General features: G+C 36.5%; 1 protein-coding gene across 1 annotated transcript in view; it reads left to right on the forward strand.

Annotated features, from left to right (window-relative positions):
* The window catches only part of GRIA2 (glutamate ionotropic receptor AMPA type subunit 2), a 96068-nt gene extending 94957 nt beyond the window's left edge, over nt 1-1111 (forward strand). Inside the window, exon 17 of the mRNA XM_064652322.1 lies at nt 1-1111. This exon is cut by the window's left edge and continues 1745 nt beyond it. The gene's annotated coding sequence lies outside the window, so the exon portion shown is untranslated.
* The last annotated feature ends 24986 nt before the right edge of the window (nt 1112-26097 follow it).

Genomic DNA, 26097 nt, shown 5'->3' on the forward strand with positions numbered 1-26097 from the left:
TGCCTCATGCAGTATCAGTAAATATCTATTTTACTTTGGACTTAAATAAAATTCGAAATATGACTTGCAGTTTTAGTTGGAATCCATTTCTTAGACTGAAGTATTATGTTTACTGAGCTTTGGAGAAGGCAAAGCATTTATCAGAAACTTGAAATCCCTTCTTGTGGTACAAACTCTGAGCCTGTTTCTGCAAGCAGGTGAACACGGTGTATACTCTCAGCGTGATCAGCAGAAGAGGTGTATACAGTGTTTTCAATGTCAAACCTATCAATACTTCCCTCTAATTAAACTAAACCATTTCTTGATGCATCTGTAATTCATAGGTGTTCTGTGCATTGCTCCTCATCAGGAATGTTGGGGAATGCATTCGGATTTTTAATGTTAATTGCTAGAATGACCAAACTAAAGTAATACTCATATGGTAATGTGAACTTTTTTAAAAAGTAGAAATGCATTACTGTATACAGTGGAAAGCTATTTATTGTACCTCTGGGCTTATTCCTCTAAAAATCATAGCGTAAAAAAAATCTTTGTCAAGCCTGAACTGATGTATATAACTGAAATAATGTAAAGTTATATTTTCATGTTTTTATACTTAACAACATGATGGGAATACATAATGTATGAGTATTTCAATTCAGATAATATTGATTCGATAATACACATTTCAGTTAAAAAAGCAGTAATAATAGTTTAATATCCATGTTAACAGTACATCAGTATATTGCTATATAAAGTATGTCTGTGTGCATTTAAGTGAAAAATAGTCAAGAGTGATGAAAGCTGTCCAAGGGTTTTTTATTCATTTTATATGAAAACTGTTATGGAGCAACCAAAATGTTTATGAACTCAAACTTGTGTAAATTTCAAAATGTCCTTTTACTGTAGCTTTTTGTTTACAGTACAGTATCTTATTTTCTGCTTTGTTAAATGAGTAACGGTACAAAGCTGGACACACACTTTCTAAGACATTAACGTTCTCGTTTTTTCATGTATACTTATATGACAGAAAATGCTTCTGATTTTATTTTTCAATCTAACACTTGGCTTTTCTGGAGTGTTGTATAAACTTCAATCATACATAAAAGATCTTCTTAAAAAAGGCAAAAGACCTTTAACGTCTGCTTAGTATTATTGAAATCTGGTTTCTTATTTATTATAAATGTATTTTTCTAAGATTTTACATGGAGCAAACCTGTTTGTCCCGACAGACATGAAATTTCCTTGAAGAGTTTATGAAGTTTCTTCTTTTCTTGAATGAAGTTTCAATGAAGAGCATAAATATTCTCCCAAGTCATCTTGTAGCTCAAGGATAGATTTACAGTAGTTTTTGTTATCATTAAATGAAGTAATGTAACTTTCTTGCCAACAATATAATTGTATCTCCGGACTGTAACTTTCCTGATCACAGTTACAATGGCGGTGTGACAGGTTGATTAAGCTACTAGGTTAAGTATCTATTCAGTAACACTATCTAAAACTGTCAGTTTCAACCTGTACTTTTTAAAACTTAAACAGATTGTTGATGTCTCCAAAGGAGAGAAAGAACCTGAGAAATGGCAGATACTTTTTGTATATATTCATAGTATCAGTACTAGATACCTAGTACAACAGAGTTTGCTGTAATAATGAACAAATTGAGTCTGAAGAGGTTTGCAGTCTGAAAGGTTCAATGTTTTTATGTAAATGTATTGTACTTTTTAACAGAGTGTGTTTCTGCGGTATCAGCCTCTTCTTTGGCTGATAGAGGCAGACAATATCTTTACATGAAACCTTGCACAACTAGTTGTATTTTAAAATACAAGTAGATTATTTCAGCTGTCATTTGGTGCAGTTATATGAATGCAGTGGTCACCAGCAAAATAGAATCATCAGCAGCTGTTCTGCGTGGTATTTCTAGAGGCTACTCAGACTTGTTTGACAGCACCAAAGTTTATTAAATCTTTTCATTTAAGCTGTCGTGGGATCACAAAAATTTGCTGTGAGACATCCATCAGGTCTAAATTATCTTAGGAATTCATATCAAGCACTTAGAAAAAAATTGAGTGACTTAGCTGTGGACTTCATTTGAAACATTTTCCCTAGTATCAATGTTTCTAGGTAATAGATTATACTGTACACCTGTATGAGACACAATAGAGAATTGTATACATTAATTGCACTGATGTGACAAATTTCATTCAATTTATGCCTACTGTTGGTCTTTCTGAAATTTCTGCTCATACTGGTACTAATACTCTAAACTTCAGGGCTGCTTCAATAGATAAATAGTAAAATTGCCCTAAAATTTTTCTATTTTCTGTGTTGAATGCTATCTTTCCTCTCTCCCGAAAGAAGAAGTTTGATAAGCATGTCTACATCTAATATCCAGGGACACAGGAACTTCACATGGTGACAACTTCATAACAAAGAGTCTTAATTGATTCCTACTTGCATTTAGTAGGTGTCAAGTACTTGTAATCTAAAGTAACTGTAATATTTGTAATGCATCTTTTCTTTAAGAGATTTCCTTAAAGTGGTTAATATCACTTTGATGTTCACACCTTCAGTTAGAGTCATTTAGTACTTTAATATATTGAATTGAGATTTTTTTAATAAAAGAAAATGTATATGTTTTGGTAAACAATTGGCAAAAAATGGAACATAGTAAGATACAATATAAAAATTCTGAGAATTATGACTCTAATTCCCCTGCAGCTTTCATGTGTCACGAGACCCTCCCCCAGTCCCTAATCTTATTTTTAGGACATGTTACACAATACTTTTTTTTCCCTCTTGCCCCACTATATAGAGTTAGTTCTAAGGCATACTTTTTAGCTTGGTAGGCTGGTAGGAACTGTAATTACTCTATATAATAGTTACTATAATTTGACAGTCATTAAAAATGTTTATAATAGCTCATTGCATATGTCTCTGTATTAAAGCAGCAGTGGTGATAAAGATGGGAAAGGTTGTCTAAGATAACCCCATTGTCCAAGAAGTATCATCCACTGCACTTGTTCTTCTATCACTCTCCCACTCTCCTTTGTTCATGTCTTACTGCTGATGAAAGTTTAGCTACCTCTGTAGTCAGCTCAGTACTTTACTTACCTCAGTGGTGAGAAAATTCTTTATACATAAAAGAAAAGTACCTAATTTCATGAAGTTGTCCAGTGAATGACTTTGTACAATTTGCACAATATTTTTCCTCCCTTTACACTTCTAACTCCCACTCAACAGGAAAGGACCATTACTACATACTGTAGGCATAGAGAAGAAGTTCACATGTAATTTGTCATAATTTTTAACAAATGCTGACTTTTTCATACTGGCTTATCTGTGTTAAACAAAACATTTACTCCTACTAGTCTTTGAACTGGAAACTGTGATTTAAAATACATATTCAAATTAAAATGGATTTTATTTATTTGTTTTAAATATCGCAAACCTGATTTTGAAAATATATCTTACAGAGTAGAAAAGGGCTGCTAAATATTAGTGCCTGGACCAGTCCCTTGAAATTGTCTTCAGATAGTTCCTATCTGGGGCTTGGATCTAGGGAAATGCGACTAACAGGGATTCCAATGCATCCCGTGAGCAGTGCAGGACCACACTGCCTCCTTTACATCTTTCCATGCACAGAAGGCAAGCAGGTAGCAAAAGCTGAAATAGGAGCTGGAGAGGCATTTTTATGTCATTTTTCTATCCCTTCTCAATCCTACAAGGTGAAGGTATCTTCAAAAGAGACAACAGAGAGAATTTATCAATGTTTTCTAAGGATAGAAAATATACTTAAATTTTTTTCTTCTAAAACCCCACTGTTCAAGCAGTTTTGAAATTATAATGTTCAGTTTATGCTAAAAAGTTCTTAAAACTGGGAAATAAAATCTCTTTCTAGAGGCTTACTGTTAGTAATCATAGAATCATAGAAGGTTTTGGGTTGGAAGGGCCCTTAAAGGTCATCTAGTTCCAACCCCCCTGCCAGGGGCAGGGACACTTTCCCCTAGGCCATGTTGCTTCTTAGAAGGAGGCAGTCCAGAGTACTTCTGGCATATTGATGCTTTACTGAAGCATCAAGAGCATCTTGTTAAAAATGTGCTGGGGGGCTTTTATAAAACAACTGTTAACACAATTTTCAAGTTAAGTTGTTATTGCCTATCCTTCAGCACCATATTCTGTGAGTTTAGAGAAAAATATCATCAGAGAGGTCAAGCTATAGCTCTTTCAATTAATAGTATGCTTTACAAATAACAATATTTTTCAGTGGTTGCTTTCCTTGTGAGGTTCACTATGAAACACAAACCCATGTTAGGTTACCTCATACTCCTAAATAGCAGAATATCCACTGAAATATTTTTTCTGGTTTTGAGGGAGTAGATTTTTTTATACTGTCACAGTGACTAAAGATACAGTAATACAAACAACATGATTTTTACTTAGGTGTTTGCCCTTGTATTTATTACTGTTGTTTTTAATAATTTCACAAAACCGTTAGAGGAATATTTACATTACTTTAGAACTAAGTGGCTTGGCAGCTTATCCAAGTTACCTGTAGGTAGAATTCTTCATTCAGCTTCAACTACTTTGTGTGAATAAATAAGCAGAGATGCTGATACATAAAAATGAAGATCATGGATGTTCCAGTGTATATGTATGTATACATATCCATGCACAGTGCGATAGTAAAACTAGTGCTGGTTTTGATAAGGCCATACTCAAAAGTGATGATAACCACAGCAATAATTCATATTAGGGCCAGTAGCAACAGGAAGGTTCGTAAGCAAGTGCCTTACCACCTCTCGTTTGAATGAGTATGGAATTTTGCATTTCCGTAGGACAGTATGAATCCCCATGGGAGTCAATCAACAGTGAATCCTATAACTTCAAAATCTGGGGTAAATCCTGTGATCATCTTTGTTCTCACTGATGGGATTAAGTTCTACAGAACTTCTGTGAGACAAATGGGCTCTTCCATGCTACCTTTGGCCTACACAAAAAGGTCAAATGAAAGCTATTGCATGTGTCATTGCCTCTCACTTAGCAGCAAGGATGATGGGTTTATGTATATGCTTAGTTTTTCAAGTTGAAGTCTTTGCTATTTAAAAATCCAAATGGTTGATCTGAGACGCTTAGGTTTAGTTAAATCTAAAATTATATGAACAAACAAAATATTACTCTTCTCAAGTTATTACTTGATTATCTAAACCAAAACCTCTATAAAAACTTACTGCCTCAAAAACAAAATGCTGGGGCATTGACAGGGCTGGATATTACACTACCTACTTTGAATATTGTGCAATAAAATATACTGCTGTGGTGCTGTGGCAGAATTCTGTCCACATTTTATATTTTATTTTTTTTTACTGGCTTAGACAAACTAGTATAAACTATATGAAATAACTCTCATGGTGTAGGCTTGGCAGACAATTTTCAGGCAATTTCTATTGATTGGTTTCACCTGTGGTATTACCACATTTTTTAAATCTACACCTTCTGAATATATAAAAAAGCATGTGATAAACTGTTTTTATAAAGCCATTATCCTCAGTGAGAGCAGGATTTTGCTTGACATGTTTTCTTCATCCTGACAGGTATACTCGCCTAAGGTACTTGTTTACCCAAGGAATAGTTTTCACTACTTTTCACTGTATGTTTTGCTTATTCTAGCAAACTTCTAATATATAAATATTTTTTTAGCGTTATAGATCCACAGTTATACTGGGACATGTTCATCAGTTCTGCTTAGTCCACCTTATACGCTGCTTTCTATAGGACATCTTTGGCATTTTTTGCTTGTAGTTTATTTTTTGATCTTTTATCATTGGGAGAAATTTTAGCACATTGAGGGAAAAAAAGTAACATTGCATACCCTGCTTGCTGATGTGAGATGTTGCCCAAATCATTCAAAGTGATTCAGCTGATAAGTATGTCCCGTAACTCACACCTCTTAAAGAATCTTTCTCAAACAGCAGGGACAAAGACTGCTCTGAGGAGAATAAAGTAATTAATATGCTTCAGTCAGATCCTGCCTTGCTGGAGTCCAGGGAAGCTGGGATGTCAGGACCAAGTCTGAACCTTCCACCTGTCTATGTGCAGTCACGCAGTGATGTCCCCAGAGAACACCACGCTTGGCACTCGTGGTAGCAAAACTGAATTGTTAGCATGGTCAAGATGCAAAAACTATTTCTCTGCTCTTAACATGATGCCGGGGTGGGAAGGAGAGAGGTGTCCCCTCTTTCCCCTATCCATACTTTCTGAAAAGCTTTTTTCCTTCCCTGAACTACAGCCATCCATATTCAGCAAATTCAGGATGTAACTTTAGAAAAATTGCTTTAATATAAAATAATAATGCATTTTTTAGCATACAGAAAACTTGGCATTTACCCTCACTCGAGAAAAATAAGCACAGCCATCTTGGCTGGCTGAACAATTTCATGGAGATTTTTCTCATAGAGAAAAGAAGTCACTACTTTATGAATTATGACATCATATGTTGTCATAAAGCATGTGAGCTTTCCAATAGACCAAATCATCAGACCGTAGGAATTATTTTTTTATAAGATGTTAGCTAAGATTACATTATGTGGACAGCCTTTCTTATGCATGTTCTAATATGCTATGTAAATCAAAGGATTATGGGTTTGACAAGTGGGTTTTCTGTGTCAGAATGTCTGTATATTAATATATATATACACACAAATAGTACAATTAAAGGGGTTTTCTCTTTTTTAAAGGGTATCCTTAGATCACTTACACAAACCCAAGTAAGGAGCAATACAAATAATTGAAGTCTGAAGCAAAATTGCTCAATGTGACAATGCACCTGATCTGTGCTATTTTCTTTCTTATTTCTTTTTTGAATATCTGTTAAAAAAAAAAACAGTGTCTTGCTCAAAGGAATAGGCAAAAAAAGTGTTGGTAAAAGAATGCAAACCAAGTTTCCATGAGACTGTAGGATGGGATTTTGAAGCCATGACCTGACACTACAATACTGCTTAGTACATAAACTAGAAATTTAGTTCTAATTTAAGTTAGAAAATTAGAAGAGGCTCAGTAGCTTTATGTGGTGTAGCTGAATCAGGTACATGTCATCATAAGTGTAGGCACTGGATATAGCCTCTGTCTTTTAAAACTTAGACCTATCCAGCTTCCATGTATTCACTGTTTCAGACTACTTTGTGAAATTTTTATGGGCAGACTTACTGCTCAGCTAAATCTGGGTCTCGTTCTGGCTGCCTGCATCAATTCATTTTCTGGGGATAAACAAATCTGAGGGTGAACTATTTTCATTCCAAATGGGTAGTCTGTGTTTCTTTTCAGATGGCTTGCTTTATATTTCAAAGGCAATATTTCAACACTTAACTAATTATTTTTCTTTAGTTTTCTTGCTGGCAATATTGTCAGGGTTTGGGGTTTTTTTAAGCTCTTAACTAAAGCTGGTAAAAAGTGTTTACTGAGGGGAATATGAGTTATCAGTCAAGCCAGTATTTTTTTAAGACACTATTTTATACTGAAAATATAGAAGACTTCATGCTATAGCAGAGAATAAAAATACAAGGAGTTGTTGCAAGAGGATTTAGGTGACATTTGGCTTGGTTTGGTTAATTTTTAAAATAATCATCTTTTTGCTTGTTTTCCTTTCACTACAACTTTTGTAAAAAACAAAGAAAATTACTTTTCTCCATTAATTCCCTCTGCTATTACATGCTCTAATGGCTGATTGGCATAAGTGAAGCCACCTGGATACTTGGAAAATGTTCCCCTGCTCTTGTAGATAAATGGTAGAGCTGCCCGATGTAATAATAGATGTCTTCTGTCTGATTTCATTTCCATGTGGATGTGATTGTTCACTTGTTTTGTAGAGTTTTGGTTTTAGTGCAGATACTGATGCAGAGGTCAGTGGGGAAAAAATAGATATATATCTTAAAAGAGTAGTGCAAAATATGACAGAGCATTCCTGAAGTCCTTGCAGAAAGATGTTGGAAAAAAAAAATCTTTTTTAAAAAACTGACTTGCCTCTGAGCATCCCTTAGTGAGGGGGGAAACTAAGTGGCTTCTGTGTTCTGCAACTGTATTCCCCTGAGTAGAAAATGTTATGGTAAAGAGTGTGTACAGAGGTGTTTTTGCAGAATCAGCTCAAAGTAGCTGAATTCTATTTAAAGATGTCATGCACAAAGGAATGAAATGCACAAAGGAATTTTTCTTTAAAAAACAACTAATGATTATTTTTCCTTTCAGTTACATCTTCAAACCTAGCAGTGTCAGGGGTTTTTTTTGGGGTTGGTGCCAAATGCACATGAATTAATGCGCCATGTCCTCCTCCTGCAGAATTCCATCACCATTACATACCATTCACAATGTCTAGTATGGACAGATCGTCTACAGTAGATCTCCTCATCAAAGACATCAGCTTACAGAGCTTAGATCATGTTTTAGGTCAGATTCTGAAAAATTAATCATATACCTAAGTCCTATCATCAAAGTGCCTGAAGAAAATTGATTTTGATAATAGACTACTTTTCGGCGCAAAGAAGTGTCACCAAATCATGTAGGGTCCTTTCCCTCTCTGGTCATTAGAAACAGTATACTGTTACTGCTTTATTTTAATGTGAATTTTCATCCATTATTGTCTTTCTGTCTGAAACATCTTGCATGCTGTTTTTCTCCTCTTAGGAACAAAATGGTGACGCGTAGGACACCACAGATATTTCTGAAACCTTCTGCAGATACTGACATTTTTATTTATAGGTGCTTGGCTGTTTTTCATCTTAATTCCTCTGAGACCTTTATGGCTGATAAAATTTAAATCTTCCAGATTTTGTATGTATGTCTTTTTGTTGGAAACCTGTTTTGTAACCTGGTAGAGTTCCCTCAGTGGCCATTAGCTACTGATTAATGATGCCATTCAGGTACAACATTTAATTTATATAAAACCTTGAGGCATATACAGTGTTTTTAAAATAATTTATTCTTTATGGTACTCTAAAGTGAAGATTTAAGCATGCAAGTTAGGATGCTGAGGATAAGAGATGATAAATGAAAAAATGTATAGGAGAAATGAAATGTGAGACATGGCAGGCAGGTTGTGTTGGTGTAAACATATTCTGTGTTGTGTTTAATACTAAGGCTTTAATATTTGATTCTAAATTTTCTTAATGAAAAATGGAGTAAGATATAGAAAAATATACATATATTATGACTTCCATCTGGTGATACTAATTCCAAGTAAATGAATTTTGGCTCTAATTGTGATAACTGAGGAAAAGAAAAACTTTTCCTGTGAGCATCTTATGCTGCTGATTTTCGTAGCGTAGCATAGCATTGCTGCTTCTTGGAATACTTCCTTCATTTCTTTTTGGAAGCTCGTCCTTCAGAGACACATGCAGCTGCAAACATAAAATGCTTATTTTGCAAGTGCCTGGAACTTGCTGAATCATTCTGTCTTCGCCAAATAAGTGGGTTTTTGTATGTTTCTACTCTAAACTTGAGGAGGTAGTACATTTTTATAGTATTTGAGTTCTGAAATCAAGTTGTGATACCTAGATGCATGAAAATTAATTCCTAAATTAGTTTGTTGCCATGACTTAGCTTAGAAGCTTCTGTGTCGTCTGCGAGATGGATTGCCCATTGTGTTGTTTTACATGTTAGTGATTGTTATAAATGATGGTAGGAACCACAAAATTTAAACTTTCTATGTTAAACTTTCCAGTTCCATTTGTCTGTGTGCTCATGTTCAATCAGCCATGTGAAGTGTCTTATTTCAGATACATTCAATTGTAGTCAGGCCTGTACTTTCCATGCTTATTTGGAGACTTGATTGAATAAATTCTGTAGCATTCACTAAACATGGAGTTAATCTTTCTGTTATTCCTTCAGATTGATTCAGACTTGAGACCTTCTTTAATCATGTTATTCTTTAGAAGAGTTGTTGATAAAAATTATGGACAGTGTGCTACCATTCCCCTTGATGGAAGCCATTTAGCTATTTGATCTAAATGTCACTTTGGGAAAACAAGTTAAAATGACATAAACAAAAAGGTGACTTACAAACTCCAAAACTCGTGTATTCTACTGCTTCATAATCTGTATCACATTCACCTTAAAACTTCTTCTAACGTGATCTCTAATAAAATAATAGATCATTGTATTAAGAAGAATATTTTTTATCTATGGGTTACAATTTGTAGAGCTGCAGAAAAGGCCTATTGTTCTTTACTAAAGCACCAATATTCTCTGTTTTGATGAAAATGTACTTCTGCACAAGTAAGCTGTATGTAATACTGCAGGGCTTGATGTCACTTTTTATATAAAAGACTTCAATGAGCACAAGTCCTCTTTGAAGTGGAAAATGTCCTGGCACAGAGTTAAAGAGATATCTTGCTTCCAGACACTAGATTTAAATTCAGAATGATCCATGTATGAAATAATAGATCTTTAAACCAGTGCAAGGACTTGTGCTGGGCCATTTCTTTTCCCAAAGTGCAAACACTTGTATGTAGGAGTGAGAACCATAACTCGCTGGAAATTGTAGCCTTTCCCGTACCCACCTGTCTGTCCATTTCTCCATTTTGCTGTTTTCTAGGGAAAAAAAAAAAACAACTGGAAAAGACAATCACCCTTTTTTTTATTCTGTGGGAAAACAAACAAACAAACAAACATAAAATAAGAAAAAAAAAAACAAAACAAAACCAAAAAACACCACCACCACCTCATTTCAGGCATCAGACATGCCCTATAAAAGCAGATTAGGTTGGTGAAAACACCTTGCATAGTTTTTACTATGAACTGTCTTATTTTTAGAACATTTGGTATGCCTACTATCTAAACTGAACAGTGAAAATCTCTTATAAGCCATTTCTCAGATTTTTACAAGGAAAAAGTTAAACTGACAAAGATGTTTAAGATATCCTACTTACAGGACTATCTATGCCACTAATAACTGGCAGCATACCCAGAATAGCTGCAGAGTTTATTTTTCACAGTCACTGTGAAATGAGACAGAAGGAGACAAAAGAAAAAGGCTTTAAATGCATAAAGGTTAAAATATGTCTAGGATGCAAAAGTGCTACCCTGATGAAAAAATAATGTCCAGATTAGCATTAAAACACCTTAAACCCATGGAGCATTTCCAGGATCGTTGAATCACCATTAGGTGATGATTGTCAAGCAATGATTTCTGTAAGTAATGAAATCTCTGAGAACACTGGCTTGTAGAGGATAACCTTGTACTGAATGATGATGAGTTGATTCAGCATAAATTTAGTGTAAGAATAAACAAAAATAGCCTTATAGTTAAGGCTATTTCAAACTGACACGTCAGGGCTGGCTCCATACTCATATACGACCAGCAGTGCCTGGCATGTTCTCAGGCACTAGACTCACCATCTATCCCATTAAGCTGCTACAGCAGTCCCTGGCACACTGTTGCCTGGTGCCAACTAAGTATGCTCCCCAGCAGTTCCCAGGGACAGTTTAGGGATGTCCCAGCAACGATTCCCACTCAGCATTTTGTAAGTTATCACATTTTGGTGTCTAGGAAAGTTTACTGTAATAAACAGAGGATATTGCATGCTCATTATTATTATATTGTATACTCATTAGCTTGAGTATACAGGAATATTTGGGAACATTTTGCTGCAGTGTGGATGTCACCTGTGGGAACTAATAAGAGCTGCAGGAGTGAAGTCTTGAATTTCAAGGAGATCACAAGATCTCTTTGGGCAAAGAAATTACACCTGGCAGTGATTTGTATTAAAAGCCTTTCCTCTAGTCCCCACTGCTGAAATACACTAGGAAAGACATCTGAAATAAGTGAAAATATTACCAGAAACACATAAAGTATTGGGATTGGTTATCTGAAGAAGTTTTAAGAGAGGTCAGAAAGAGTACAACAGTTTAAGAAAAATCAACCTGCAGTAGATTTTCCAAAAGCTATTAAAGACCAATCTTTCTTTCACGTATAAATATATGAATACTGAACATAAAGTTGTGGAATTGTTCATTAATGACAGTTTAGTTGTAACTCATAAAGTTAATGTATATTTTGGTTCTGATTTGACAAGGGAGTCTGGTAAATAAATTGCAGAAGGTTTCCTCCATAAAGCAAAGGAACGGTGAGGGGAGCAGGAATGTGGATGAAGAAGATGGCATTACCTGAGGACATTTTACACTGGAAGAGTAAGCCCCAAACTGTATTCTTCAATAACCAGTATTATGGTCAATTCTGTTTTTATAGACAAATAATGACCCTGACGCAGGGAGTGGAAAATGACTGGTGAAATTAACTTGATGATTCAAAGTTAAGATAAAAATTAAGCAGTGAAAGAAATGGATGTGCTTGTGGAGTGGAAATAAGTCTGAATAGCATAGAAAGAAAGGCACTTAAGGCAAGTAGAAGAAAGTTTTCAGACAGCAGGAGATCAAAGGGGGACCCATTGTTTTGCTTCCAACACTGTCTGATAGTGAATGCGCTGTGAAGACTGAAGATTGCATGTACAGTGGGTTTTTCTGGGATGGTTGTATGGCCTCCAGCAGTTCGTGGATCAGGGACTCCCTCAGACATAGATGATATCTTTGCATTTCATATCCTTTCCTGCAATTTATCTAATCATCTCAACTTTGGCAACCATAATATCCTGTGACAGAAATTGTCATGGCTTAACTCAACATTGTGTAAAGAACCACCTTTTTTTTTGCCTTAAGCCCATTAGCTGTTAATTTCCTTTGTTGCCTCCTCATTCTTATACTATGAAATGTAGTTAGAAGTTGCTCATTAATTCATGCTCTGAACTGGGAGGCTTGTAATCTATCATATGGAAGAAACTTAAAAAAACTCCAAGCTTCTTTCATGCAATGAAATGGAAGTTGATGTAGTATGTGACTGCTGTTAATAAATAGAAGTGGGAGAAGAGCTTCCTCACAAAAAGGAGAAAAGCTGCTTATAAAAAAAAATGCTAGCACCAAAACAGGTTGGGAAAATTGGCAAGGCATAAATTTAGTGTGGATTGTGAACCTTTCTAGTTTCAGAGCAACAGATCTGCTTGGCAGTCAGGTCAGAAGGCTGTACCCTACCCAGACAGTGCCTTGGCACTGTGGAACAGCCTTTTTCACAGGAAACAACCTCTCAAAGGACCACTGGTTCCTCATTTACAGATGATCAAGCAAGTGTTCAACCATTCAAATACATTCCTTTAGATCATTCTACTAGCAAAACCATGAAAATGCATTTTTATGTGTGAAAGTTGACTGGAATTCAGCAATCCAGGAGGTCTCTTTCCACTGAACACTCTCATATGGTCTGGCTGCAGAAATGCTCTTTTTTCTCATCCAGATTCATGATAATGTGTTATCTCCTGGATTTAGGTGTCTATGTCAGCCATTTTGCAAAAAGTTAAAAATATACATGGTGCCCTTTTATCCCCTAGCTCAGTGATTGGAAGTGATTTAAATTAAAAAAAAGCCCACAACAAAAATAACAAACAGATCCCCCCAAACACTTGCTTTAAATATGGAGAACATTCATTTTATCCCTTTTGTTGTCCAAAAGAGTTTATGAGAAATCCTTTTTTCTGCAGGTGAAATTTTCATCACTAGTGATATGGTATATTTTCAGAAATTAAATATCTCCCAGAAAACCAACTCTTTTTTGCAAGAAACAGCTAAACAGCCACTGAGTAAGATCAGCGAAGGAGGGTAGGTGGCTAACACTGAAGCAAAGCCAGACACACTCCAGCTCCAGTGGCTCTAAGGACAGGACAGAAAACTCTTGTGTAGTCAGCAAAAGAAGAACAGGAATCCAAATCTGCCTTTCTCATATGGTCATCTTGTACAGTCAGGCTTCAGCTTTTCCCACCAGAGAGTTAAGGGCTCCATGGGAACTGGAGCAGCCACATTAGGGGCACATATCCTGTTGAATTGGATTATTCTCTCTTTTGCTCTGGGGCTCTGATCCTCTCATTGCCCAACCATGTACACATTTGTTTGTTTCTGATTTCTGTCTACAAGAAGAGAGCTCCCTCTGAGAGAAAACCTCGATATTGTTCAAAAGGTAGCTTGGATCAGTTCATTCCTTACAGACAGTATAGATGCAGCGTGACCAAACTGTTCAGTGTATGCATTTAATCTGCTCTGAAAGGCAGTGGCCTTGAAGAGTTTAAATGTGGATCAGGCCTTGACTTCTAACACAAGCTGCCAAGATGGGATAAGTGTGCACCAAAGTGCCATGGTCATGTAGAAGGCATAATCTAATAAAGGGTTCCCCAGGGGAGAGAAGAACATGATTCAGGTCTCCCACTATCTATAAAAGGTGGTAAAACTATGCTGCTGTTGCTGGTGATGTTAATCTGAGAAGACTCACACTGAGAAGATGTAAATGACTACTGAGATTCAAGCTGGACAATTTAAAGCTCAGGTTAATTCAGATTTGCATGCTTTTTGCTTTGTCCAAAGAAAGATGCTGAAGTTTCCAGTGAAAGATGCTTAGAGAACCCAGAGAGCTCCTAGGAATGGATGATACCTGGGTGCTGAAAAGTGGTGAAGCTTTAAATCTCACTTATAGACACCTTTCACAGATCTAGCTGAGAGATTTGCTTGATAAGGTCTTTAAAATTACCTTGAGTTGATTTGATAAGTTACAAATGAGGTAGGAGTAACCTCTGCCTTACTACTGATGTCTGTGAGGATAACCTTGATAGGGTGTCACAGTCTGTTTTTTTTATTCTGTCCAAAGTGAATGCACTTGACATACTGAAGTATAAAAGTTGCAGAATAGGAAAGAAGTCTGAAGGAAATTATCTTGAGTAGAATATCCTGTGCCAAGACACGTGAGCTGGTATTGCAGAAATTTTTAAGGTCTCTGATTATTAGTTTCTGATTTATTTTTTTAATAGGAAAAGGGAAAATGTGTAAAAACCCAAGCTGCTCAACCTTGATTACTGGTATTTTATGCTAAATGTGGTTGTTCCTGCCAAAAATATTAATCTGGCAAAGAGAAGCTTAGATGTCTCATTAGAGTATTGCCAAGAAAGACATGATTTTGAAAGCTCTGCAGGGCAGGCCCAGAGGCTCTTGCTGCCAATCTGTTCTGTTATTCACTGCAGAATGAGCAGAATCAGTGCTTCTTTGAAGAAACAATGCTTCAGGCTACTCTGGATGTGCACTGAATAGATTTTAACAATGATTTTTTTTTTATGTAACCACCTGTGGAGCTTTATTTTACTTTATGGTGCAGACTGTACTAGATTTTAAGCATACCAATAGAATTCAGAATATGGGTTTGTCTCTAAAAGCATATGTAAGAAAAATTGTAAAGTAGTGATTCTAATGCATGGAGTGAAAAATGAAAACCTGAAATCCCATAGTACTCTACAAGAAGAGTTTGCACTAGTTTTTCTAGAGGAATAAGCCTGCTATTTTAGATTTAATATTCATATCTGTCCTGAGGGAATGTTTAGTGAAGGGCATAAAATTATATCAAACACATAGGCAAAAAGTATGCCCAGTGCATGTGTTTCATTTTGTTGGTGATTCATACTCAAGTTAGAATACTGTAGAAGTAGACTTGTGAATTATTCAGATTGCTGACATTTAGCAAATTAATATATATTTTAAGTTGCTTCCATAGTGGACTATGAATCAGTCAAGAGTGAAAGACAGGAGAAAAAGTTCTAACGTAAGACCATTTACTCAGCCAACCAAACAGGAATAAGCTTATCATTCCTAGAGTCAGAAAGAAAAAAAAAAGAAACAAAACAAAACAACAGCAAAAAAACACACCCAAGCAACTACCATCACCACCAAACCTAAAGAAATAAAGTGCTTGCTGAGATAAACAATATGTTCCATCCACATTTCCTGGAGTAGCTCACGAGACACATTTTTAAAGAAAAATTAGATTTGGCACTGATTTTGAAGTCCAAAACCAGAAAAAAACTGTCCTCTATACTTATACTAAAAAGATACCTCTCAATAGATCTCAAGTAAAAAGGAACTTTTGTTTCCTCACTTGCCAGGAAATCATCTTTGGAGATTTCCATATTGAGTCAACTAAGGATACTGCTTACAGAAACATCGAGTCTTGACCAAAAGAGCCCTTGTAGCAGAAACTTAGCACAGTCCTTTGTAATCTGCTGTAACAGCTTGTTAACTTCATTTCAAAAATATAATCTTAAAAAATTCAATCTAATCCATACTCGAGCACTCAAGTATATCTTGGAGAGCCTGAGTTGGTTAGATCGAAGAGTCTGCTGCAGTGAGATATATTCCTTTTATACAGAACAAATGGATCATGACTTAATTGCCTCTTAAACCTCTTCACTTGAGGTGCCTTAATCTTTCATTTAGTCTTTCACTTGACAGAAAAAGGGAGTTTTCAAGGTCCATCTTGTACTTCCATTTAATATTGTATCCAATATACATTACTTTGTCATCATTATTTGCAAAACCGAGCGTTGGATTTTGAGACAGATAAAGACATTTCTCCCTTCTTGTTCAATATTAATAAAAACAACCTCTTTCCTTATATCTTCTTTGGGAGTTCATGTTCAGGTGGTGAAACTCCAATGAACAAAGTTAATACGTGTGGGATGCCTCATATTTCTCCATATTTTTATATAGAGGCAAAGAAAAGCAAAGAAACCTTGCTGTCTTCCATTTCTCCATTGTTTTCAACATCATTTTACTAAAAGTCTGCAGAAGACAGTGAGGTTTCATCAGTATGATAATTCCATGTTCTCTATCTGCCATCCGGAGAAGCACTTTTAGTGGGCCTCATACATTTGGGTTCTCTGGAAAAGACAATGAGAATGAGTGCACAAATTGAAGCTGTAATTACTTTGTGTGAATGCTCATTACACACCATCAGAGTAGACTCGGGGGGGGAATATTTTATAGTAGGAGAAGGGTCCTTCAGGGGCTGCACATACTGAGAACATTGCTAATAAGCAGTGGGAAATAGTATGGAAGTTTTGGAGTTTCTGACTATGATGAAGTCTGATTCCTATGCCAGAAAATGAACATTTTTTTATTCACTCTTTAGGACTTACAATAAGATAGTGACATGTCTGCTGTCAGAAGCTGTAAGAGCGGATAATTTGGGTGTGGTTCCTATGGCAATGTATTTTTCTGTGCAGCATTTATCTTGTAGTCCTTATGATGACAAACTACTGGAAAGTTAGATGAATCTTACCTGGCCTATCCAATTTGCATTTCCCTCTCTGATAGTTCAGATTTGAGATCCCAGGACTGAGGTGTTACAATGACTACTGGAAGGAAAAAATAACTGAATAGGGAGCATGTCAAAGCAAAAAGTCCTTAAAACACCTTAGTTCGTTTGTTTGCAACTGGCATCATCTCTGCCCTCAATAAAAGTGCTGTTCTAAATCCTCCTCTGCAACTTTACAGAGAAAACCATACCTTTCAGAGGTGTGAATGCCAACTGAAAAAGAGGAGTCATGTTTTCCTTGAGAACCTATTTAGGGATGGTAAGACTGATAGCTCTTTGTAGACATACTGTACATGTGACAATTATCAAAGCCAGCAAAATTTGATTCTAACACTGTGTACTCACATTGGGACAGCCAAAGCTGAGATATTTAGTCAGTTTAAATATCAGCCAGCTAAAGTCTTCTAAGCAGCCAACTACACATCTCTTCAGTAGTAGTCTAATTCATGTACTGTAATTAGGCTTGAATACAAAATATTGATTTAATAGTAATTACATTTGTGTGAGCATTAAGATAATGTTTTGGGAAATCTGCCTAGATTCAGCATGAGGTTCCAGATAATGAAATGTTCACTCTATTGCTGTGTTGAAGAGCTTTTAAATAAAACTTAGTCTATACTCTAACTTATATAAATTTATTTGATCCCGTCATTTGACTTTTTTGGCTTAAGACACTCCACTAAAATTGAAATATTTTCCAGTGGTCGATTCTAGCTAAGTAGAGTACACCAGCTATTTTAATGTGTTCTGAGATCATTCAGGGAAAGGATGTGTGAGACTTATAAGAAATTCGCAACTACTCTGTTAGCCTTAAATATTGCACAGTCAACACATGCACTCAGAGAGAGCATGAAATCCTGTGATTCCTGGGTAACAGCTTATTTTCCTGTTTCACTGTTCTTGCAGTATTTTTAGAATTTTGCATCTCAAGAGGTGCATAAATACATGTTTCATGCATTTACATTTATACACACTAAGAAGCAGACTTATTTATTACATCTACAAGTATATGCAAGTAGTAAGTTCTCAGCATACGCAAACATTTAGTCTTAACTTGCTTTTAATCTAAATGCCTGCTCGGTAAATTTTATGTCCAAGATCTCTTACTGTAGAAAGGGGAACTATTCAGGAAATGGCAGATATCAAGAGCAATGGTTTAGTTAAAGATCATCATGGCAATCAAATAACTCAGAACTGAAATGAAAAATATACAGTTAAATTGGACCTTCAACAGGAATACTAATATTACCAGTCCAAGCGGCCTGCAGGTAATTTGTATCTTAAAACAGGTTTCATATCAGGGTAAATATTCTGTATCTTCCAAGGGGAAATAAAATCATATTTGATTTTTAGTTTGAAACACAGTATCTGAACTTAGCCACTCATTTCAGACCAGGAACTGCTATTTAGCAGATCCCCTGCTCTCTGCTTGTTGAACTGCAGGGGAAGAGAAATTCAGGAGAAGAAACATGAATAAATAGATAGATAGATAGATAGCCAGACAAACATGCAAAGATATGCATCTATCCATGTGTGTGAAATATATATATATATTTATATATATATATACACACAAATACATAAAATAAACCTAGTGGATATAACCTCTACTTGGATTCAAGGCAAGAAAGCAGATCTGAAGACTGGACTACTATCTGGACTGTCTGCTTCCTTGTCAGGCTGGAAAAGTCCTAAGAACAAGGGAACTTGTCTGACCCGAGCTATATTAAAATCTAGTGACTGCCAATTCTCCTGCTCTCCATGACCCTTCAATAAGACAACAGCTGTAGATGAGTAACTGGTAGTGAAAATCCAGGCCTGGCTTTACCCTGTCACAAGTTGGGAAAGCTGGAAAGATGAAACAAATGTACAGATGAAGCAAATAACTCATCTGGGAAACTCCTTTAGAATGACTTACAGGAGGTTTCTATTTTCTTTATGCTTTACAAGACACATCAATCTGAGGAACTCTTAACTGGTGTCACAGCTCTCTTATTCACACAGCAATACAGAATCTATTGTGTCTAAGAATGTCTAACGTCCACCAGTGAGTCTCCCATGCTGGATGATGGTCAGGTCTAGAGCTCTCAGAGGAGGAAAAGGCTTCCTGTAGTTGGCATACTTAAGCTGACCTGCCCAGTCCCCATAACAAGTTTCATTTTCATGTCTATGTATTAGCATAATGCTTAATATTTGAAGCATCGGGTGAAATATTTCTTTAAAATAAGAACTGTAGCTGCATACAATTGTGAATTACCTTGCATTAAATGTGCTAAGCATATTTCCAGAAATATGGAATAGCATTTAGCTAGGACATCACATATTCAGATAAATATCTCTTTGGAGATTCATTCTGACTGTATGTTAACAGCCAGTTATGTGAGTAATTTAATGAAATAGCTGCCCTATTCATCTCAATAGGGAATATGTGTTTTAAAGATGCTTCTGCATTCGAAAAGGTTCAAATAGCTCTAGTGAGAAACACATAAATTGCTTACATTATGTCTCAGTGTGAACCTTTGCTTTATCATGAATACTGTTTTAGATCCTCCTGAACAGCAATAACAAAGAAGGTAGAATAAACTTTCTAAAATTCAGTGTGAGAAACCCCAAAGAGCCCACATCCATGCATTCTCTGTGTGCTGGATTCTGCTGTCACTCTCCTTCTTTTGCCTTGATAGCCATGTTGCATGAAGAACAGCAGTTTAGATTTCTTCACAGTGAGACATAATTAATTCTTCTACTGAAAAAGCATTGGCAATATACCAGCTTTGTTTTATAAAGGAGAGTGCTTAGAGGTTTGCTAACTAGTCTTACCATTAACCCCAAAACATTTTTAATCCCTACTTTGGGATTATGCTCTGGTGAGGTGCATGAGAACACCCTAGCTGGTTGACAAATCCAGAGAGGAGGTTATCAAGTCTGAGAAGGCCAATTCCAGAGGAGCTGTAGGGCAGGTGCTACTCATCTGCAAATGGAAGGACCTTCCATTTGGCATGTTCTCAGCTGATTTTACATGAGTGTTCATGTATGGTTTATGTTTACGAGACAGAATTAGATGAGGAGGAAGCACCATGGATGGACCATCATCTTCAGCATCTGACTGCTTGTTGTCTGAACTAAGCACCATAAGCTGAATTGCTCAGTCAGTGTTGTTGTAGTCTGTTTCTGCTCTGTGTGCGCTTTCTCTGAACAGGCTATTCAGAAAATGAGGGAGGAAGAGGGGAGAATAAATTTTCTGTAAGAGAAAGATTGTATCATCAATTGAAAGTGGCTAAAGGAAACACTTAGAAAATACAATTTACCCCATAATCCACTTTTCAGACAAGTCTCAGAACATACTGAGGCACAACACTATCCTATTACAGCAACAACATTGCAATGTAAGAACTGGTAAAATACAGTAGGAGAATGTCTCCAACTCTCTAGCCAACTGTAATAAAGCACACACATTGCTGGCCCAACTTCTTGTAGCTAACCCACAAGATTTTTAGTGTCTTTTCAGTGCTGATTAGGGAACAGAGACAATGAGGAAGGACTGTTTCCCATGACTTTCATGAACAGGCTGGGCATTCAAAAGCATGCTACAAAAAAATAGTACATTGCACAGCAAAATATAAATAATTAAGGTCTGGCTGCTTGGTAAAACTAGGATGGAGCTTGGACTGTGGGAGAGAGGGTTAAGGAAGGTGCTGCAGGCAGTGGCAGTGCCCAACCCTCTGGGAGGTTGCCAGAGAAAGAGCCTGTCAGACAGAGTAGTGGGGTGAAAGGGAGTGGGAAGATGACTTAGTTAAGCTGACCCACATGGACTACTTTCCTTTGGTATCAGCAGCCTATGGTGACACTCAAAGCCTCAATCTTTTTAAAATTATGACCCAAAATCCACCTCTGAGTCATGACAAGCAGAAGGGAATTGTGCGTTTATCCTCTGCTGTGCTGACAGCTCTTTACACCCAGGCAATTCTCAACAGCATCTCTTTTGATGAACAACTACCCACTGTTCAGAGTCAACAGAGGTAAAGGTGGGAGCACAGTCAACATGGGGTGATTAACATAGCTTCAGTTTGTGAACCAGAAAAGCTGACAAACTATGTTATTTCCGCCTTCTTGCAATTGACATTTTTGAGACTAATTTTCCTTCTACACCATTTTGTTACCTTGAAACTTAATATGTAACTGTGTAGGGAACAGTAATGTTATTCATTTACTGTGATGCTAGTACTTTTTCTACTGCTGTAAAAGCCAGAAGAAAATGTCATTCTAAGTGGGTGGTATTATAGTTTATATCCCCCATCATGCAACAAGCCTAATTCTTGCAGCAAGTGTTATGCATGAAGCAAATTAGAAGTGTTAGGGTTTCTGACTAATGACTTATCAAATAAAGCACAACAACCTAGTGAGGACAAGTGGCAGACTGAGGTACTTTGTAACCTTATTTACTCAGTAACCTCATTCAGTGCAAAGGGAGCATAAGGCTACTCCTGAAACTGCAGCAGAGGAGGGTAGCCCCTTGTTGCTGGTGGGATATCCCACTGTGATTCCCCACTCAAAGCCTGTGTGTGCAAACTGCTCATGAACTCGAACTGGGGCTGGCTCATCCCTTGGCTTGTGAGGGAAATATTTAAAAAAATTCCAGTTGTATATATTCCATTACACACTATTTACAGAGAAAGATTTCTCCCCTTAAAGGGTACATTATTACAGAAATTTATACCAAGTGGAATTTATACAGTATGTTACCAGGACAGATCATAATCTGTTATGATGACAAAATAAAACCAATATAAAAGGCAACAATATAAATTATTTAGAAAATTATGTGTGATCTGGTTTTATGAATTTCCTGTTCATCAACAGGTTCTTTAAAATCTTTTCCATCCCATTTAGAGCCAAAGTCAGGGAATATTGTCTCAAGATCTCCAGGCAGATAAGATGAAATTATGTTCTTTCAGTTTATATAGAAGAAGGAAACACACAAACAAATCCAGATTACAGATTTTTACACAAAGATCTAAATTAGCAAGCCAGTAATAGCAGATGAGGTGTATGATATTAAATACCAGCACATCAACTAGTTTGATAGGTTTTTTTCTGGAACATTAAAATTTTCCAGGACAGGTTTTTTCAGGAGGTAGGACATTTTGTCTCTCATTTTACAAATGTGGTGTGAAACGAAAAGAGGAAAAACAGTCCCTGCTCCCTCCTCCCCCAGCTCTCTGAGGAGGAGACTCATCATGGCACATACAAGAAAAAACAGCCACCCACACACTGGAGCCCTTCAAGCAGAAAGCACCTGACGGGAATTTAAAAGTAGGTTTTCAATGGTGAAGTTGGCAGAAATCTACATAAAAGCAGTTCTTCAAGGGAGGGTATTATGTGATATGAATTAGATGAATGTATTGAGTTCCCCCTTTTATTTATTTTTTTTCTAAACTGTGAAGTTTAAAATTAAATTATTGTTACCCTGATCAAATATTTTCTTTGCAACAGCTCATGCCTGAAGACAAGGAATAAAAATAAAGAAAATATAGGGAAGCATAATATATTTTAATGAAAGAAAGCTTAGTTATCACTTAAAATCTTGACGTTCTATTTTTAGATATCTGAGTGCTAGCTGCTTGAGTCTTCAAAACCCCCCCTACACACAGCCAGCAGTATGCCTAAAGCATTTAAAAATGAAATAGGTCAGATGAAACAGTGTGAAAATATGGACATAACAAGTCATTGATTTGATTTTAAGATCATTTTATAAGACTGATGTGTTTGCATTTTTTCTTTTAGTGGTAAAGCCTAATATCATTTTGATAAGAATTATACCTGTTTTTCCAAAAGATTTTCAGAGTCTTCATACAGGCGTCTTTATGGCATTGCATTTCTTATCCTTAAGACTATACGACTATATTAAATACATTTCACTTATGAGTCAGTTTGTTCTTCTGTAATGAAGGTAGAAGAAAACAGTTGATGTTGTTTAAGACCTCCTTTAAATTTTTCATTGCCTTTACATGTTTTATATGAGCTGAATTTAAGTAGCTTTCTCATTTTTTCTTCCTATTTATTTTTAAATATGAACCAAACAATAGACTCTATATTTAGCTTGTTTTATCTGCAGTGCAATGAATTTTTTAAATGGCTTACTGATTTGCAGATTATTGATAACTCAGTCTGGCAGATAATTTCACACTGGCTTCATTGCTGGACATGATCTGGATCTTCCGTATGCCAATGACATAAGCATATGAGTCCTTCTTGGAGTGACTATCCTGTGATTTACACCATTCATAAGTAAAAATGTGTGAAAACTAGACTTCTACATTGCACCACCAGTTGTGAAAACTCTCATCAACAGCACTGGCTCAGCATATCTTTCTTGTGAAGTATCTAAGGACAGCTGAGATTTCTTTTGGCTACCGCCTTCTGTATGAATTAGCCCATAAATCACTGGTGTTAACTCTGAAATTTGAATGGCTGTGTACATCTCCTGGGGCTAGTCTTTCTGACATGCTGTACCTGTAACTGGCTGGTGGTAACTGCTGGTATACTCAAATGTGATGTGACTTCTAAACCATTAAAAATGAAATCATAGATAGCTCAATTATTTGAATGGACTATAGCAATTCCTGTATATTCCTATAGCAATATCCTCATCCTGGCTTTCGCAGGAAGCCATTCTTTTTAACTACCATATTTCTTTTATCTGTACTATGTGGCTTTCACAGATGAGGAGCCCAGTAAGAAGTGCATACGTTTCTTGCTAAGGGAAACTGCATGTTCAGTCCTTAGTGATGCGTTTCAGTGTTACTACTGTGCAGAAACCTCTGCCTTTAACTGCAGCAAAGGCCCTGATGGCTTTGCAGATGAGAAACCTGCTCAGTGATGTTAGACAGGATGTTTGTGTGGTTTGACTGGCTGAAGGTCCTTGCAACAGTATTGACTTATTAGCTTTTCACTTGCAGGTGAATGAAACGAACGTATGCATTAGTCAAAGCCTTATCCTGTGCCACTCTATCCCAAATAGCAGCTCCTGACCTTTCATATGCCAGTATGCTGCTGGAGTGATCCAAGGGAAGGCCATGAAGATGATTGGAGAGCTTGAGCCCCTCTTCGGTGAAGACAGGATGAGCGAATTGGGGCTGTTCAACATGGAGAAGAAAAGGATCTCCCCAGAGAGCCCTTATTGCAGCTTTCCAGTACCTAAAGTGGGCCTACAAGAGAGCTGCAGAGGGACTTTTTGTCTAGGCAGATAGTGATGGGACAAATGGGAATTACTTTGAACTGAAAGAGTTTAGGTTTAGGTTAGATATTAGGATAAAATCCTTTACTGTGAGGGTGCTGAGGAACTGGACCAGTTGTGGATGTGGGATCTGATTCATCTCTTTAGTCCTGACAGATGCTGGGATTCAGGCTTTTTCTTACTAAAATAAAGGGAAAGTAGGTCGAGAGGAGAGGGTAGTGGTGAAGGAAGATCATATCTTATGTCTTAACTGCAAACTCAAGTCCCTACTGTCTCACAAATCAGTCTTAGAAGTTCCTTTCCTACACCAACTGCAAAATATCAATGTGCACTTTGTTTCAAAGGAGAATTCAGTGAAACTGCTGTTAGCACAGCACTATGCAGCATGATACCTGATGATATATTTAAATTCCTTTTCTTAGTTGTAATCTTTGAGAGTGTGTGTATTATCTTCTCTTATATTTCAAGTTTTTTAGTATGGTTCCTTACTTGTAATTGGACCTCAGTGTCAAATGGAGGCTTATAGTCACAAAGACGCACCCATGTTATTGCTCTGTATCTCTGAACAGAGATGAAAGCCTCATCTTGAAAACCTCATCTGTAGGACTTGTAATAATGATATTACCTGCATTTTATATATCTAACTACCACTTTTTGAAGATCCTGAAAATTAATTTGTTGTAGCTCACTACTTACGGATTTAACTGCAAAAGGGTGGGGGTAACTATAAAGGACATCTATTCCTGCAAGTATCAGGCTGTTTTCTTTGAAAGGTGCCTCTTTAAAAGCACTGAAAATTAATTAGCAGTCCTTTCATTTCTGGCCTGGGTCTTTTCATCATGCCATTGAGCATCAGATTAATGCCACCCGTGAAGTCATGGCCCTTCTTACACAGTGCTGCCCCACTAGCAGGCATTTGTTTTTGGCAATAAAATCCCAAATCCTGTTTCTTGCAAGTATGCCATTTCTCACTTCCAAGAAATACTATTGCCCAGTGGAGTAGATTTTTAGAGGAAAGATTAAAGAATTACATGAAACTTAATGAAAAGTAAGAGAATTACGCTTAATAACTATTTTAAATGATGGCTGATGGACTTTTTAAATATTATCTGTGATGAATAGCTTGGAAATTTAAATAGCAGTTAGAATACATGCAATTTAAATTTCTAGTCTCATAAAACTCTAATCTTAGGAAACTTTCTACTAAGCTACAGAGCTGGGGTTTTTTTTCTCATTTTAAGCCTCTTCCAGAGGTGAGTTATGGATCACACTGCAGCACATTAACTGTCAGAGTAAAATTTGGCAACCCACAATCTGTTTTATGACCTCATAAAATGCCCTATCAACAAACACTACAAATATATAACTGACATCAGAAGTCTTAGCCTATAGAGAAACTCCAATATAACCACAGAACAAGTCCCAGAGTATTTGATTTCTTGTAGAGAGGTATGAGGTGACTGGTGTTTGTTTGGTACAAGGCAAATTGCCAAGGAAAGGTTCATTGTTTTCTTTTTTAAATCTCTGTCTGCCATTATTCATTGTGCGGGGATGAAAATTTCCGACATCTTATAAACTTCATACTTGTATTTGGGCATTTGGTATTTTCACATCATGGCAACTTAATTGATCTATTTATTTTGAGGGTTGCTACACTTTTGCC

The sequence above is a fragment of the Pseudopipra pipra genome, chromosome 4 (genome assembly GCF_036250125.1).
Source record: "Pseudopipra pipra isolate bDixPip1 chromosome 4, bDixPip1.hap1, whole genome shotgun sequence".
Classification (NCBI taxonomy): domain Eukaryota; kingdom Metazoa; phylum Chordata; class Aves; order Passeriformes; family Pipridae; genus Pseudopipra; species Pseudopipra pipra.